Here is an 18210-nt window from a genome sequence, read left to right on the forward strand (position 1 = left end):
CTTTATGAATGTAATGAAAAGAAACTTCAATTTTGTATTCAAGAGCAGGATGACTCTGTATTGAAATCAATAAAATTGAAGGTTGTGGGTACTGACAATTTTTCGTTTGGTCCAAAAATGGTCTAAGTTGTAAAAAGATTAATTTGAGCAAAATCAACTTTTATTAAAACTTTTCGAAACCATTTTGAATATGGATCAAAACTAGACATGCCTGAGACCTGTCACTAAGATGCACAATTTTGGATCCCAGCAACTACAAAGTTGCCCCTAGTCTGAATAGCACCACACCGGAGATCACAACTGAACTCTTGAATGCTGAATAGACAACGATGACAGAGATGATCAAATGGACAAAGTTGATCAGGGAAGTGTTTATGGCTGGGCTTCAGGAAGAAGTTGCCTACGTATCCCAATCATGGGAATCAAGCCTTACGTAGTTCGGCTTAGGTTCACTCATGTATTAACCCTCACCTTTTGCGCTCTAACTTTTGCCAATGTCGCCCTTTGCGGGTTTTCAACCTTGCGAGCTCAGTTTTTATAATTTCAAATTTTCTATGCTCTAACTTTTGCCTACGTCGCCCTTTCAGGTTTTTGGCCTAGCGAGCCTCTGATAGAAAATATTTCTTCAACTTGTCCATGTTGATCGGTTGGGAGAACTCTAGGCCATCTAGGTCCATCAGAACGACAGCCCCACCTGACCAGATGGACTTGATGATGTAAGGACCAGTCCAATTAGGTCTGAACTTGCCCCTAGGGTCGTGGAAGGAAGCTCGGCTGTCTTTGAGCACCGAATCTCATTCTTTCAATTTCCTGGACTTAACCTTCTTGTTGAAAGCCCTAGCAATTCGTCGTTGATAACCTTGAACACGGTACAGTGCTTTCAGCCTTCTCTCATCGAAGAGCATGAGTTCGTCGAACCTGCTCTGGTGCTAATCTGCCTCAGATATCTAACACTCAGCTAGTACTCGTAGTGACAGAACTTCAATTTTGATGGGTAGAACGGCCACCATCCCATAGACAAAGGAATACGGAGTCACCCCAGTAGAAGTTCGAATTGAAGTCCGGTAGCCCCACAGTGCAAATGGCAGTTTATCTGGCCAGTCTCGATAGGTTTCCACCATCTTTTGTAAAATACGCTTGATGTTCTTGTTGGCACCCTCAACTGCTCCGTTGGTCTGCGGCCGATATGTAGATGACTTGTGAAAAGCCACATTGTATTTTTCCAACAAGTCGATCACTTCCTTCTGAAGTGGGAACCATTATCCGAAATGATCTCGTTCGGGACTCTGTAGTGACAGATGATGTTGTTTCTAATGAATTTTGCAACATGTGACGCTTTCAACACCTCATAAGATTAGGCCTCAACCCACTTTGTGAAATAGTCTATCGCGACTAGAATGAACTCATGCCCATTGGACCCCTTCGGAGTGACAACGCCAATCACATCAATACCCCAGACTGAAAATGGCCATGGCGAAGTCATGTTGTATAGCTTCGACAGCGGAATGTTCATGCGATTTGATTGGATCTGACATTTGTGGCATCGCCGGACAAAGCCAATACAATCCTCCTTCATGGTGGACCAGTAGTAACCCTGTCTAAGGATTTTCCGAGCTAGCATCACCCCGTTCATGTACGCTCCGCACTCTCCTCCATGGATGGCCTCCATTAGGCGCTTGGACTCTTCGGCATCAACACACAACTTATGCATCCCGAGATGACCTCTCTTGTATAGCTTTCCTCCGCAGATGATGAACTGAGCAGACATTCTTCAAATTGCCTTTTTATCCTTGGCATTTGCCCCTGGTGGATACACCTCCTTTTCCAAGAAGTTCCAGACATCGTAATACCAGGGGTTCTCATCTTGTACCTCATCTATGGCGGCAATCGACTCACAGGCTGGCGTAAATTTCTGTTCGATGACGATCGGATGCACTGAGACTCCAAAAGGGATGTCTATCATAGAGGATAGAGCCGCCAGTGAATCTGCGAACCTGTTGTTCTCTCTTAGTAGATGAGCGAAGTTCAACTTCTCAAACCGAGGAATCAACAAGTCCAAGGTCTGGTGGTATATTCTCATCTTTTCTTCTTTGACTTTCCAATCTCCTTTTGCTTGAGATACAACAAGGTTAGAGTCCCTGATGACGTCCAACCGTTTTGCCCCTAATTCCAGAGCTGTTTCTAGTCCAGCAATACACGCTTCATACTCTGCCTCATTGTTCGAGACTTTGAACCGGAGTTTGAATGCTAGAGGAATACGAGAATTATCGAGTGCTATCAGCAACACCCCTATCCCATACCCATATTGGTTTGATGCTCCGTTAAAGTACATCGTCCAAAATTCTTCTTCGACATGCAGAATGGCCTCGTCTGGGAATAGGTACTCAACTGCTTCATCCCCTTCAACTGGGTGATCGGCTAGGAACTCTTCTACCGCTCTCCCCTTCACTGACTTGCGCGTCACATACTTCAGATCGAATTCAGAAAGCAGAAGCAACCAACGAGCTAGGCTACCCGTAAGTGCCGGTTTCTCTAAGAGATATTTGATGGGATCTAATCTTGAAACCAACATTATAGAGTGAGCTAATAGGTGGTGACGCAGCTTCCTGGTAGCCCATACTAAGGCTAAACAAGCGTTTTCCAGCGGAGTGTAACGGGTCTTGTAATCCAGCATCTTCTTGCTCAGGTAGTAGATAGCTCTCTCCACCTTGTCCTCAGACTCCTGTGCAAGCATGCAGCTCATTGTAGTTTCAGTCCCTGAAAGGTACAAAATCAACAGTTTCCCCAGCTCAGGCGGTGATAACACGAGTGGGTTCTGTAAATATTGCTTGATCTATTCAAAAGTAGCTTGGCATCGTCCGTCCCATTGGAAATTCATTCCTTTCTTCAGGAGACCGAAGAGTGGTTCACAAGTCAAGGTTAATTTTGCAATAAACCATCTTATGAATTGCATTTTATCCAGAAAGCCCCGCACTTGCTTTTCAGTCCTTGCTGGTGGCATTTCTAAGATAGACTTAATTTTGGAAGGGTCGACTTCGATACCTCTCTGTGTAATCAAGAACCCCAACATTTTTCCTGCTGTAACACCAAACGTACATTTCTGAGGATTCAGCCGCAACCGAAATTCTCTGTTCCTTTGGAAGAACTTTTGCAAGGCGGTGTACTGGCCCTCTCTTTGTGTGGACTTGACAATCATGTTGTCCACGTACACCTCAACCTCTTTGTGGATTATGTCGTGCAATATTGTGGTCGCAGCCCGTTGATACGTAGCTCCAGCATTCTTCAGCCCAAACGACATCACTCTGTAACAGTAGGTCTTCCACGAGGTGGTAAAGCAGTCTTCTCCCAGCCTTCGGGTGCCATAACAATCTGATTGTAGCCTGAAAAGCCATCCATGAACGAAAGCAATGCGTGCCCAGCAGTGAAGTCCAATAATTCATCAATTTGCGGCAGAGGAAAGTCGTCCTTCAGATTGGCTTTATTGAAATCCCTGAAATCCACACATACCCGAATCCTACCGTCATTCTTCGGCACCGGAACTATGTTGGCTAACCAAGTTGGGTATTCAGATACCAGCAGGAACCCTGTGTCGATTTGCTTGCTGACCTCTTCTTTGATCTTGATAGCCCAGTTTGGACGGACCCTTCTGAGCTTCTGCTTAACAGGTCGGGCCTCGGGGTCAAGAGGGATCTAGTGCTGTACAATCTCAAGATCGATTCCAGGCATGTCTTCGTAGGACCATGCGAAAACATCTTTGAAATCTTTTAATAAAGCGACTAAGCGCATGCGCTCCTCCGAAGATAATGTAGACCCGATCTGGACCAGCCGCGGGCCCTTCTCAGTACCAACATTAATTTGGGTGATTTCATCAACCAGCGGTTTTACAAACCTCTCCTGCTTCTGATCTAGCAAATATTTCAAAATCGGAGGAATTTTTTCCCCGTCGTTTTCATCGAAGTTTGAAAGTCAGAACTAATGCAATAAATCAAAGGCACAGAAAAATACTCAAAGGCCACAGCCATTCCATTCTCATTAATCACTTCCAAGTCCCCTGATTCCTCTATTACAACAGACTCAAAGGAAAAAGAAAAAGACGACCTAGACAGGACTGTGGCATTTGGGTTGTCACCCCCAGGAATACCAAACTCAGACTCAGACGATCTGAAACCTGATTCTGACCCTACAGACTCGGTAAAATCAGATTCCGGCTCACTACCTGACCCGGTGCTGCTCGATAAGAATCCCTCCTCGTACTGCCAGACGAGGAAGGGTGTGATGGATGCATCCAAAATGTTTGCAGATGGGCTTGCAGCTGCTTCATTCCCAATCATAGACACTGAGAGATCATCCCCCAAGCAGTCATGTACGATCGGAGGATCTGAAAGTAGACTAGCCAGTGCTACCCCTATTTCAATCTCGGTGCTCTCGGAATCCACTTCCTTACACTGTTCAACCTCAGCTGATGGGTCTGTCTGCTCCTCGGCAATGCCATCCCCAGACAACTGTAAGTCGAAGAAGATCTCAAAACCCGGCAGGCATCTCTTCTCGGCATTCAGCCACGGCTCTGGGAAGCTGCAGAATGGAAAGTCCTACCCCTCCCAGACAAAACATCCGTTCAGGGTACCCTGAATAGGTCGGTGCATCAACTCAAAATGCTTCCCAGTCTGCTTGGCCCTGGCTCTCCCGGCCATTTCTTTGCCTTTCCTCACCCAGTCCTCTTTGGTAGGCAAATAGCCTAAGCCAAAGGTATGCGGGTTGTGTGGCACTTCGGCCGATACTCCGATGCCTTTCCGGCCACTCTTTCCTAATCCCATCCCAGGGATATGCTGGAGCATGTTCATGAGGTACACTGACTGTGCGCTGACATATAACCCCTCATCAACAGCCATGATATTTTGAACAACCCGGGCCTCGGCTAGGGTGAATCCTGATAAGAACACATCCTCTGTGCCATGCTCGATTTCCAAAACCGGCGTAGACACCTCTGGCGGCGGATGGATTGACGAATTCCCAAAAACTATAGCCACCCCCTTCCCGTGGGGGTATCTCAACATCTGATGCAGGGTGGAAGAAATGGCCTTTACTTGGTTCAGCCACGGCCACCCTAAGAGTAGATTAAAGGTCGCGAGAACGTCCAAGACATGAAAGTAAATCTCGTGATGTCCTAGACCAACCTTGGTCTTAATTTGCACGGTCCCCATCACTTCTCTACTAGTATTGTCATAAGCCCTTATCACCTGGGCAGTTGGCACAAAGTCCGCGGGCTTCAACCCGATTGCATATGTCGTCCTCGACGGGCACATGTTAATGGCGGATCCCGTGTCGACAAGAACTACCGGTACCCACTTGTCTCTAAACTCCACAAAGATATAGAGCGGTTTGTTATGGTTTACGCCCTCAGGCAGCAGTTCCTTATCAGAAAAGGTCAACGTCGGGGAAGCTCCTCATAGAAAAACCAATCCTACCAGCTGCTAAGGTGAGGTATCTATTGAAAGTTTGGCCTTGTCCATAGCAGAAAGGACAGCTTGTCTATGGACTCGTGAAGCCATAAGCAGTCCCCAGATGGAGATGTCTACCTGCATCTTCTTCAGCTGTTTCAGCATAGCCTCCTCTTCGAGCAATTTATCCTTCTACTTGTCCGCCTCCCTGTCCTTTTCGGACGCTTTTGGTTGATCTAAGTGCGGGGGCTTGAAATACCGCCCGCTCCTAGTCATGTGATCAACTTCGCCAACGTACCAGGTATCATCCGGCTGGTTACTTCCCCAGTCCTCATCTATGTGGGCAAGACATAGATAATCATATTCCCACCACATGCCATCGGCAGCCGACAGACACCTGTTCGGCTCTGTTACAACTATTCTTGTGCCCACATCACCTTTCGCTCCTGTGCCCGCAGCATGCTCTTTTCCTGTGCACACAACACGTTCTATTCCCGCAGGGGCCTTGGCTTTCTGGACTCTCTCAGAATCATTGATCCTTTCCCGCTCAGACTGTTTCAGCGCAGCTTGTTGTTCAACATCTCCTATATTCAAATTGTCCAGATCCCGAGCGAAATTCTTAACACTGGCGCTCTCCGGTGCTGCATCAAGATTCCCGGCCCTTCCGACCACAGTTGATATCCCCATCCCTGACGGACCCTATTCTATGTGAGGTTGTTCAACAACATCCGGCTGGTCGTCAAGCCACCCAGTAGACTCTGCTGCCCCATTCAAGTCAAACCAGTTGACTGTAACGTCTCCCGGATCTTGCTCGTTGAAAAACTGAAGGTTAGCAACGTCCTCTTCTAGTTCTGCTAGGTCATCCAGCCCCTGATTAAGTCCATCCTCCCGCACTACACAAATCTCTGCCTTCACTAGCAATTCCACATTCGGCCTAGCCTGGCCTACTGATGTAATGTAACCGCTCGAGTTGTACATGAAGCTTGCAGACATCTCAGGTTCTGTATTTGCACTCTCATCTGCCTCCGCAATCGACCCACTTCTATCTTCGATTATTACCACCATCGTTTCAGGTTGTGTTTGGGAGATGTTCAACACGCACAAGTCAGTGCTATCAGGAATGAACACCTCTGGCTTGGGTAGGTGAGAAGGGGTGATATATATACTAGGGTCGTATGACAGAACCCCTGTTTGGATCAAATTGATGCGTTAGAGAGTTGGAGCATGGTTATGTGGTGGAAGAGGGTTGGTTGTGACATTCGGTTTCTCCGGAGGTACGATCATCGTATTGTTAACGAGATCTTGAATCTCGTGATACAATCTATAGCATTGGTCGGTGTCATGACCATGCTGTTGGTGAAATGCGCAGTATTTAGCTGGGTTGTGAGAGAGGGGAAGTTTTTCTGGCAATGGCCGTGGCTCAAGGGGCTTCAAGTGCCCTTTCCTGATCAAAACCCCCAGAGCCTTGGACAAAGGCATGTATAGTGGGGTAAAGGTTCTTTGGCCTCTGGGTGGAAACTTGGTTGTTTGTGAACTACTTTCAACGCACCGGTGAATGGTGTAGCTGAAAGGGATCTTGGGGTGGTGGTGATGGTAACCATACTCACATCTGAAGCTCTGGAAGCTGCAGCACTGCTTGTGCCTGCAATCGTACTGCGGCTGAATGCCCTCCTGGGCTGTTCTCTCTCATGATCAATGAGGCCTTGCTTCATAGCGTCCTCGATCTGCACCCCTATCTCATGTAAATCTGCAAAGGTGGAGAGGGGGAGAACGATCATTTTTTGCACAAGCTTGGGCTGGAGGTTGCACACAATCATCCCAATTTGATATTTGTCAACAGGCCTGATGGTCATTATCGAGGCCTTGGCCCTCCACCGCGTCACAAAATCGGAGAAGCTCTCCTTCGGCTCTTGCCTAGTTGTCTCGAGATCACGAGTTGTGACCTCGATCTGAGTATTATAGGAGTATTGAGCCACAAAGGCCTCAGCCATCTCATCCCAGTTCATCTTAACAGAGTCTTCCAGTTTTGCATACCAAATAGCCGCTACACTTGACAGGGTCTGGCCAAACAGAGAAAGTTTCTGTAATCTAGAGAGGCCCATCGGCCTTAATATGTCTGAGAACAGCCGCAAATGCACCATAGGATCTCCAAACCCGTTGAAACGGTCTATGTGTGGCATTTTAAATCGGTCTGGCAGTGTCACGGCCGAGTCGGTGTATCCGTCCTCAATATCCGGAATGGACTTCACACCCTGAGATTTCTTGAACATCTTTTCAAGCTTTCTCACTTTCAACACTGTGGGGTCCACCTCAAACTCAAAAGGGGAATCCGGTAGGTTGGTAGGTGTTTTGGATAGTTGGGGTAGGATTGGGGGCAGAGCCGGCCCTGTCGGAACGTCCATATCTTCCTGGACATTTGGTGTCTCCCCGGGTATTGGAACTCTTGGTGGGGGAGGAACTTGGTGTGAAGTAGATGCTCTGGTTTGCTGCCGTAACTTGGCGATTAACTCTTCTTGTTAGGCCATGACCTCGGCCTGTGTGTTTGGAAAATTCTGCTTGACGGACAGCGTCCTGCTGCATGGTCCTTATACTTTCCTGGAGCTGACGCATCATCTTCTCTATACCTGCCATATCGCCCTGATCTATCTGCACAACCGGTATATCTGTCCCTACAGAAGAAACTAAGACCTCAGTCTGACTATCCACTGATGGGGTAGACCACTGATCTGACGACCGCTATACCGATACACTGTGTCCTATTGACCTCCGTTTGGTAACCGGGGGTAAAGAAAAGAACACTGCTTGTCCGTCTATCAGATCCCTAGATCGATTAAGTCTACGACCTCTAACCCAGAGTGCTCGGGGGATATCTACCTGGTCGGAATCAATGGTGTTAAACTACCTTGCAAAAAGATAAATAAAACAATAATAAGGAAATAATGAACAGGAAAACGGGCAGCATAACAGCTTACATAAAGACAACACGCAGTTGGCAAACATAAGCTGAATGGACTGTTCTCAACCACTGATCACTGTCCCCAAATCTGAATCTGATACCCACAGATATAACTGATTCTCAAAGTACTGACGCTGATGCCCGCAGGCCTGATACCCAAACTTGTAGACTGATACGTGCATACCTGTAGAGGCCAACTCTAAAAGCACATAACAAGCAAGTGAGAGCGAAAACACCCCTATGTTGGGGTAGGGTTTCCCTATCCTATTGTCAGGAGCTAGGGTTTCACTACGCACACAGCGGTTTTCAAACAACCTACAACCGGGTAAGGAACCTGTCCTAGCTTGGAATAGTCACTATGGTTTCCGATATGCACTAGGTCGAATGGTTAGAAAAGGGTGTCTCAGTGAAAACCGAGGTTTGTGTTACCGTCGTGGCAGAGCCCGCAACCGGTTAGCCTTATGGCACGCTCCTCAAAGCATGGCTCCAGCAAGCCATTCAGAAATAGCATACGGCAGACACGATGTCCTAGGTGCACCAATGCACATGCAACGCAAAGAAACACATAAGTGTAATCAAAACAAGATATCATGAGTTCGAGTCGAGCTCTCTAAGTCCCCAGCAGAGTCGCCAAAAACCGTAGACGTGCCCCGCGGGCCTCATGCTTCTACAGTTCGGACTCAAATGTCACGGTTCTGAATCTAATCCCGCAAAGTGCAATGCGAGACTGATAAATCACCAAAGAGTCCAAATCCGGCAAATCGTTTTGGAAAACTGATTTTTAAGAAAGAATGGCCAAACATGGACTGCTTTGCCAGATACAGAGTCGCCACTTAAATATTTTGTTTTGGGAGAATTTAGGAAGCCCTGACTCGTTGCCTAAGGCCACGTGTCTGTCATCAACAAAGTTGCCTTGGCTCGGTAACTAGGGTACGATTGGGGAAGGTCATCTATGAGCACCCCCGCTCGCCCGATCCGAAGATCAACCTGTACTAAGCATGATATCTTGTTTTTGTAAACACATGTGTTCTTATTCCGGTTATTAGCTAGCTTACTACGTGATGCACACAGCATACAAGTATAGACTAGATCGCCTAAGTTGGAACAAAACATCTTATGTTTGTTTGGAAAGGGTTTGAAGTTTCTACTCGCAAGTAGGCTAAAAATGCGGATTTCAATAAATTGTCCCAATTCAAGCAATCCAACCTTCACCCACAGGCATTCAGGCAGTTATATCACATAAGCAATTAGCCTCATGGCAAGCATGCTGTCATGTTGACACTCACATACATGCGAGATGCTAAAGCATAAACACTCACAGTGTACTCCGAGCCAAAACAAAGAACATGTTAGTAATCAATGTATGATCCAAGTCCATGTTAAGATGGCTAATGCATCACATACAAAATGTAACTATAATAGGCTCGGCTAGTCTAAAATGGCATGTGAGATACGAGAATTCGATACATGTATTCAACTTAGAATTGAAATACAATGAAGTTAGTATGATGCACCGAGCCCGGTGCATGCAATACAGATGAATGATGCAAACATCCATAGCAGAAGGATGCTAATTGACACATGTCCTAGAACTAACCATCGTAAGCGGTTAAGTAAAAGGGGGAAAGAAGTGGAGGTTGGAAGACATGCATCACACACACGCATGCTAATTACACAATTGCGCCCTCTCGACGAAGGGACCGAAAGAATAATACAAATTAGATAATTAAATAACTAACAAGCTAATTAATTATTACACAACACTTAACTAATTAAGTAAATCAATTAAGCTATGGAAACAGTAAAAACAGCCTTGGGAAGAGGGATGCATGCGTGCTCGGACGGCTTCGCTCGGAAATCCATTGCCATGTCACATGTTGCCTCTGTTTACACTACTCTGTACTTCTGAAAATTGTGGCAACATCTGTGACACTTCTGAACTAGCTTGGGGACTTTCTAAGAGTCCATCGGCCAAGAGATAGGGCCATCGACCATGGGAAATTGGTCATCGACCAAATGTAAAGCTCTCGGGCAACAATGTTTAGCCGACCGGCACAGAAGATGGCCGACCGGCCATATCTTCCTGCAGAATGCTGTGTTGCTGTAGCAGAGGACAAACAGAGCATGGCAATACATTTACAAGGCAATGTTTGCACGACCACTCTCCTTATCATTTTTGAGACTCAAAGGAGTGTAGTCATCGACCCTCGAAGCACCAATCACGCATTTTGATGCATGATGGCCAAATGAGCCGAATGTGCAATTCAATATGGAATGAAATGCACAAAAAAACACATAAAGGACCCCAACCTCTATCATGCTTGATCAAGAGGCAAGGGATGCAAACATGCAAACAAAACTAATGCAACATGAAGCATGTCAAGGACAATGTCATACAAGGCTAATGGTAATAAGCATGCCAAATGCAATGCAACCTAAACAAGCATGCAAACATGCAAGGCATGTGGCAACATTCAAGGATAGGCAAACATGCAACAACATGTGGGGCAAGCATGTAACAACATGCAAGGGACAATACATGCAAAGCAACTTAACAAAAGGGGCATGCCAAATGCGATATAACTCAAGCATGCAACAACATGCAATAGGCCAAGTATGCAACAACATGCAAGGCAAGCATGCAACAACATACGATAATGGTCTTAAACCAAAATGGACAGCTCTTAAATAGGTCCAAATCAGTGGCCAAAGTGATGAAACAAAGGCATGAAATACACATATAAACATGCATGCTAATGGTCTATTGCCTTAAGCATTGTAGAGCAACTTTTAAGAACGCTTAAAGGGAAACAAACATGGATATTAGGAAAACATGTTAAGCTCTGAAATCATATTAGGAGAGGTGCCAAACAGACCAAAGTACATAAGCAAAGCATGCAAGAAAGCTTAAAGCTTGAACCTAGCCTAAGGGTTCAAACCATGGCTATACAAAGCAAGCCCCAAAGGGCCAAGAGGACCTAAAACAGTCCTAAGGCAGGTCCAAACAAGACCGAAAGCAAGCTCGAAACTAGCCAACACAAGCAAGAACACAATGCCAAAACATGAGGCATGCAACGCTACCAAAGAGGGTGTTACATTACACCTATCAAAACCAAACATGGCATGATTTAAGCAATGAAAAACAAAGTTATGGCATGTCAAAGTAAGCCCAGAAAATTCACTTAGATGGCATCCCAAAGACCTAAGCATGGTGGCATACACAATGACACATTCATGAGGCATAAAACACAAACCCTTTAAAACATTGAAGGAGTGACAAATGCAAGTACATGAGCATACTATATGGACTGAAATAATATTACAAGTGATGCCAAACCACTGAAATGATCCGAATAGAGCATGCTAGTGAGTCAAACACCCAAAGCTAACAAGCTAGATTGCATGGTAGCTATACAAAACAATGTAGGCATGACCAAAAAAATGAAAAACAAAGCTCAAGCATGTTAAAACAAGGCTAGAAGCTTCATGGAGTTGAGCCAAAACATGCAAGCATGGTAGTCTAAATGCTAGATACATGTTAAGGCAAATGAGGGGATTGCAAGGTAAGTATATGGTGCATGCAAGAGACCACTAAACCAACTTTAAATAGAGGTAAATCATGGTAAAACAACACCAAATACTTGCTAAAATGAAGCTAAAACAAGCTAGGCATACAGGCCACCAACATAAGCCACTTATGCTAGTATTCAAGATGACAAGGAGAGGGGATGACCCTCTCCTATTTTGGACACCAAAACCGCCTCTCCACCACTGAAAATCTTCTAGATTTTAGTGGTAGAGAGGCCATGCAAAGCTTAAAGCAAGGGCCAAAAGGGATGGCCTAAAACAAGGCTTACTAAGGCCTTGGAGGGGGTAAATAACCCCAAACCTCAAAATGACCTTAAACAAAGTTCAAAAGCAAGTAAAAAGGGAACTTTTATCAGTTAATAGCTAAGCTTAAAACAATAAGCAAGAAGGGCTAAAAGCCTAAGCAAGAAAGGGGTATCTAAAGCAAGAATGCTCACCCTTGAAGAATACCTTCAAGAACACAACACCAACACCTTTATCTGATCAAAACCACTCTAAGAACCCTAACAACAACTCCTTAGAATCTCAGCAACCAAGGATGGTGTAATGCTAGGTGTTTGTGTGCAATAGTGTGAACAAAAATCACTTTACGTCACAAATACACACACAAATCATAGAGATAGGGAGATATAGAGATAGAGAGAGATACAACTTTTCTAACCCTAATTTTTAGAACCTCTGAGAAGGGAGGAGGGCCTCCCCTCTTATAGAAATCAAATTTGCAAAGCTTCTTAGAGAAGCTAAGCAAAGGGCAAATCCCTCCATACACATGGAGGGGGTTAATTGTGGATGCTAGCTGTGCCAGCTGGCACAAAATATCTTCATAAAGCAGATGAACAAGGTTCGGCCACCAAAAAAGGCCGATCGACCAACATAAGTGTCGGCTGACCAAATATAGTGCCGATCGGCCAATACTTTTGGCCGATGGAAAGAAAACAGGGCGGATGGCTTCAAGCCTTGGCCGGTGGGTTGAGGGTATAGAAAACAAGCCACCCTCTTACCTTAGAAGCAAAAACATAAGTGTTTGGTCCACAACCACGCACAAAACAGACAAGTTGAGAGATCCTAAGGCAAGGCGCGGAGCCGACACCTTCGGAAACTCAAAACGAACTTGAGCATGGATGATCATCGAGTGTTCAAACGATGACGTCCAAGTCTTGAGGACGGTCAAAAATGGGGTGTCTACAATAACGACCAAGACAATGCAAGTTAGAGGGGGTGCAAAACAATGCACATAACGAGCAAGATAATGCAAGTTACAGGGGGTTCAAAACAATGCACATAACGAGCAAGACAATGCAAGACATTGGAAATGAAACGTGCAAGACAATGCAGATACTGAAATCTAGGATAATGCACGTAACATAATAAGATGCATGATGATGCAAATAAGATATGCGAATTATTAAAATGCATGACAATGCAAATGACGTGCATGACAATGCGAATTATTGAAATGCATGACAATGCAAATGACGTGCATGACAATGCATGAACTGAAATGCATGACAATGCAAATGAGAGGCACGTGACAACGCATAAACTGGAATGCGTGACAATGTAAATGAACTGAAATGCATGACAATGCATGAACTAAAATGCATGACAATGCAATTGAGACGTGCATGAAAATGCATGGGAGACGTGCATGATAATGCATGAACTGGAATGTATGACAATGCATGTACTGAAATGCATGACAATGCATGAACTGAAATGCATGACAATGCAAATGAGACGTGCATGACAATGCATGGGAGACGTGCATGATAATGCATGAACTGAAATGCATGACAATACATGAATTGAAATGTATGACAATGCATGTAATATGATAAGGTGTATGATGATGCGAATGAGACATGTGGAACAACGCAGATAGAGGGGGCGCAAAAGATGCGACCTAAGGGATGTGCATCACAATGCAAGAATGGCGTGCGCAACAACGCATAAGAGATGTGCATAACAATGCAAGCGTAGCGTGCGCTACATAGCGTATAGTACGTGCACAACAATGCAAGAGGTGTGCGCTACAATGCATATAGTACGTGCATAACAATGCAAGAGGTGTGCGCTACAATGCATATAGACGTGCATAACAATGCAAGAGATGGTGTACGCTACAACGCATGTAGTATGTGCATAACAATGCAAGAGTGGTGTTCATGACAATGTAATGCACTAACAAGTGCAGGTAAGGTGCGCAAGACAGCACGATGCAATGCACAAAACAATGCGATGTGCAAGATAACGCGAGTGAAATGCAATGCACTAATAGGTACATATGTTGTGCACAGAATAGCGCGATGCACTGTACAAACACAGTGCGATGCGCAAGATAGCACGAGTGAAATGCAATGCACTAACAGGTGCATATGATGTGCGTAAAATAGCGCGAATGATGCAAAATACAATGCAATGCATTAACAGGTGCATATGGGGTGCGCAAGATAGCGCGATGCGCAAAATAGTGCGAGCGATGCAAAATGCACTAACAGGTGCATATGAGGCGCGCAAGATAGCACGATGCAATGCAATGCACAATGCAAGTAAGGTGCACAAAACAGTGCGATGAAATGATAGAGTAGATGCTAAGGGTGACAAACTCCAACCACGCTGGAATCATGAGAGGAGGAAAAACAAATCCCAAACATGCCGAAAACGTGCGAGGAATGGGGACACTCAAACCACGCTAAAATCGTGAGAGGAGGTCCAAAAACAACCCGCCCAGGCCCGCGTATAAAACGTAACCTAAGATAAAATCCACCCAGGCCCGCGCATCACGCGTCCTGAGATAAATTCTAAACACGCTGAAATCGCGCAAGGAATGGGACACTCAAACCACACTGAAATTGCGCAAGGAACGGGACACTCAAACCACACTGAAATCGTGAGAGGAGGTACAAAAACAACCCGCCCAGGCGTGTACCAAACACAACCTTAGATAAAACCCGCCCAGGCCCACGCGTCACGTGTCTTGAGACAAATTCCAAACACGCTGAAATCACGTAAGGAACGGGACACTCAAACCACGCTGAAATCGTGAGAGGAGATCCAAAAACAACCCGCCCAGGTGTGTACCAAACACAACTAGAGATAAAACCCGCCCAGGCCCGCGCGTCACGCATCCTGAGATAAATTCCAAACACACTAAAATCGCATAAGCAACGAGACAGTCAAACCACGCTGAAATCGTGAGAGGAGGTCCAAAAACAACCCGCCCAGGCGTGTACCGAACACAACCTGAGATAAAATCCGCCCAGGCCCGCGCGTCACGCGTCCTGAGATAAATTTCAAACACACTGAAATCGCGTATGGAACGGAACACTTAAACTACGCTGAAATCATGAGAGCAGATCCAAAAACAACCCGCCCAGGCGTGTACCAAAGACAACCTAAGATAAAACCCGCCCAGGCCCGTGTGTCATGCGTCCGGAGATAAATTCCCAATACGTTGAAATCGCGTAAGGAACGGGACATCTCTTAGCGTATCACACGCGAGAGAGAGAAGGGAGTGATACAAACACTGAAACGCGTTCCAAGTGCTTTTAACCAAAGAAGAAGAAACACAGGGACATTTCTGAGTGTTTCGAAATGGTATGAGTATTGGAACGTATTCCAAATGCTCTAAACCAGAAAAGGAGAAACATGGGGACATATCCCCGTATTCCAGAAAAAAGGGGAAACATAGGGACATATTCTCGCTGTTTCGGAAAAAGAAGGAAAGAGAAACAAAAAGACATATCCTCGTCTCTCAGAAAGAAAGTGCAAAACAATGCACAACTCTCAGCATATCACATGCGAGAGAGGAAAGGGGTAGTTTCTCAGCGTACCACATGCAAGAAAGGCAAACCTCTCAGCGTATGACAGGCGAGAGACAAAAGGGAAAACCTCTCAGCGTATCAAACGCGAGAGAGGAAAAGACTGTGCAAGAAAGCACGATCATCCAAATGCGTATCAAACGTGAGAGGAGAAGGGTAGGTCAAACGCATGCCTAAATGCGAGAGGAGAAAGGTAACAGTCAAAACTGAACTGGAACTTCTCTAAATGAACAGTACATGCAATACCGTGCATAAACGAGAAGGAAACAAGATACGTAAAACAATGCCATACAATGCATGACGTTAAAGGAATGTAATAAACAGACTAAGCGGCACTTTAGAAAGCACCTCACGAGGTGAGTGGCGGTGAACCGCTCTACTCCGATGGGGATCCTGCCTGTGTTCCCCAAACACCAACCCTCAACTCACAGTTCAATGGTTCTGAATTACTGGCAAGGAGCAACATCTGCTGGGGAAACCACGGATGTCGCTTTTTCTCTTGATCATACTCACAACTTTGCCTATTCTTCAATGGGGTGATAGACTAGGTTGGATCAGTATCCAGAATCGAGATGCATACCCACTACCTCGACCTATGGGGCTTCCATATAGATTTCAAGCCGGGGATACACCCCTGGGTATTTAAACCAGACTTTAGTCTCAGAAATTCCAAACCTTTGTGTTCTAGGCTACAACCATTTGAACTCTAGTTTCCACCATCGCAATTGATTTCCTAGGAACTCATTGCAAACACAGCCAAGATACCCTCTGGAAGGGACTGGTACTCCTTAAGAGCACTTCTGATCCCCATTCTGGCATGAAAATAGTCGGCACAGTATTCTATTCACTCTGAATACACATCTCATACGGCACACTGCTTATGCTGAACACACAGCCCATAACACAGTACTCTGTTTATTCTGCACACGGCTCATACAACACACGGTTCATAACACAGTGCTTGGTTTATTCGGCACACAGCTCAGACAATGCATTGCTCACTCTGAACACACGGCTCATAAAACAATACTTGATTTACTCTGCACACAGCTCATTTTGAACAAACAGTTCAATCTGAACATACGGGATGCAAAGTCGGAACTTGCAGAAGTTGAAACACCCTCAGATGCTCCAAATTTTCCGTCTTTTCTTTTGCTTCGTAGTCTGGAACCCATATAGCTTCAGATAGGTCCTGGTTCTATTGTTCTCACATGACCTGGGTCGAACCCTGCAGTTTTATGAAAAAACAAATCCTGTTTTGCACAAATGTAGAGAATGGAACAACACTCTGAGCACAAAACGAATCTTTTTTTTTAATGAAATTAAGAAATGAGTCCTCGACTGGGTGTTGAGCCTACGACTGAACATAGCTAAAAAGACTCAACAATGAAAAATAAAGGTAAACAACCTAAACACATCAAGAATCACTCGAAACGACTCAAAGCAAGAATCGAGACAAACAAAACAACAGACACGACACTCAGATGTGTTACAAAGACGAGAGACCTCTCTATTCCCGAGGAGCCAATTTCTCCGGGTATTGTTTCCCACCCTTTCTTATTTGTGATTCTCATATCACTCGACCCTCAGGCTCTGTTTTTCTGAAAAAGCCCTTTTCCTCACTTTTTCTCTCCATGCACATCTCTCTATTCTTTAATCTCTCATTTTTTATCCCCCCTGGGTGGTTGATGGATAAACAAGAAGTTGCAGGCTCCTACCCCTAACATTCTGCTAGATTCTTCTTCTTCTTCTACTCACAACAGTGAACTTCCCCCCACAGAGGGGCCGCGCTACAACTGGGTGTGTAGCCAATCTGCAGATAACATCGGTTGACGATGCTCTGCTAGGGAGTTTGGACGTGATCAAATGTGTCCCGACAAGGGATTGGAATATCTTGATCCAATTCGGTTCGTGCTTCGCACTTACCTTGATACCTCGTTGCTTGGAGGATGTTGAGAGCTTTCAGCCCTTTGTTGTTAGCTTCAGTTTTGCCCTTTCTGGCGAATTCGGTGCCCTTTTCGGCAAGTAGAGTGCCCTTCTGGCAAGTATGTTAACAATGGGGAAAAGACAGAACACCTGACTCAACTGTGCCCCTAGTTCATCTTTTTGACCATTTTTTGTTTTGGCTTTCTACGAAAACAATTTTGATCAATATGGGAGTTAGATTAACATACTTATTCAACTTTTTGATTTGAAATCATGCAAGTTAGTTTGTGAGCACTGAAAATTTTCCTTTTTTGGGTTCAATAAATGGTCCTGTTTTGGAAAATAACGGAATAATTTTCGAGAGAATCAGTCAACTTTAGTAAAAATTCTCAAAAACTGTTTTTGCAAACAGCTGCTGCACAACGAGCACGAAACCTACTCTTGAGATGCACAACCTCGGATTCATAACAATGGAAAACTG

The sequence above is a fragment of the Camellia sinensis genome, chromosome 15 (genome assembly GCF_055761805.1).
Source record: "Camellia sinensis isolate YWXY chromosome 15, ASM5576180v1, whole genome shotgun sequence".
NCBI lineage: Eukaryota > Viridiplantae > Streptophyta > Magnoliopsida > Ericales > Theaceae > Camellia > Camellia sinensis.